Source organism: Acyrthosiphon pisum, chromosome A3 (assembly GCF_005508785.2).
Source record: "Acyrthosiphon pisum isolate AL4f chromosome A3, pea_aphid_22Mar2018_4r6ur, whole genome shotgun sequence".
Taxonomy (NCBI): domain Eukaryota; kingdom Metazoa; phylum Arthropoda; class Insecta; order Hemiptera; family Aphididae; genus Acyrthosiphon; species Acyrthosiphon pisum.
The window spans coordinates 33,573,702-33,575,198 of NC_042496.1; positions in this window are offsets into that span (position 1 = coordinate 33,573,702).

A 1,497-nucleotide genomic window follows, 5' to 3' on the forward strand; every position below is an offset into this window, starting at 1 on the left:
CATGATAGTGGGGGAAGTCGGAATATTATTAGTAAATGAGGCTGATCAATTCGGGCCTCAGAGTTTTCAACATTATCCATTAGTCATATGTCGAAACGACGTGATTTCCACTAATAGAAAGAGGACCGGAGAGGTTGTCATCATGTCGTTCAGTGTAAGTGTATACCTACCTATAATATTTTATCACAAACTAAAGTTATTACTGGTTGTTATCGAACAAATAATAACAAATATAATATTATTATTATTATTATTCAATTTTAAATTTTGTACTTGTACTAAGACTCTAATAGAAGTTTTTAAGAGCCCTACTTGTACTATAGTAGAACCATGAGAGTATTCAATTGATTAATAATTTATTGTTTATCTGCCTCACCCCTCATACGGTTCACGAGCCGCCACTGGTTTAAATATATCGGTTTCGAAAAATGTGACTCGTCTGTACTTTTGTGGTTGATCCAATATAAAAGATAGGATATGACCCATAAAATCAAATATCTGTTTTAACAAGTCCGGTGTAATTTGAACATAACGCGATGGAGTTATTATAAGTAAAACGACTTTGAAACTATATGTATGTCGGGTCAATACCAATTTGAATAAACTTACGACTATCAAAGTTTAGTGTGAAATTGCTTGCTTCAATTAGTTCGGCTGGTGGTGACGGCGGTACATAAGTGAAGGCCTTCTTGTATACAGCTAAGTTATCCATGATTGAACCGGCCATGTTAATAAACGTACTTGTTATAAAATAGCGAAGCACTGACAATTTACAAAAATAAATTAACGAACGAGAAAAAACACAAAGTATGACGATGACTGAAGTATGGTATAAGGTCGAACACAGACTGACTACTCGATGACTCGTATGAAGCCAAGAGACCATCTAGATTTGATACATAGTGTAGTGATCGCCGTGCAGGACACGTTGAACACTAATACAATAATTATTTAACGACGTCGCACGTTCGTCGCTGTCTTGAGTTGTTGATGAGAAAGATAGGTGATAATTATAAACACTTTTTAGACTTTTTAAAGATAACAATAATTTAACAATTTATTATTACAAATTCAAATACACAATAATTATAAGCACTGTCGTAAGCTTGTTAGACCTACGACGAGGGCTGACTATCTTCTAAGTAATAGTAGGCGCTCTACCCGTATTTATGTGGGTTCTAACAATGACGTATTAGTGGCGTGATAGCTGGATTCTGATATTACTTCCCTACTAATGTCGAATTGCATTATTGTGGAACTAGGTAAAACAACTTGTTGTTTTCACCTCTGACCCACACTTCCCGTTATATGCCTACATTACCTATTATAAATTATACTAGATGTATAATATCTACATGATTAATATCATATTATAGCTGAATCACATTAATGTGTGATTAGCTATAACAAATTGTTGTTTTCGCCTTTGGCCTACGTTTCCTGTTATTTAGGCTTATTTTATATTCTGTATTAATACCTACATTACTACAAATAAAT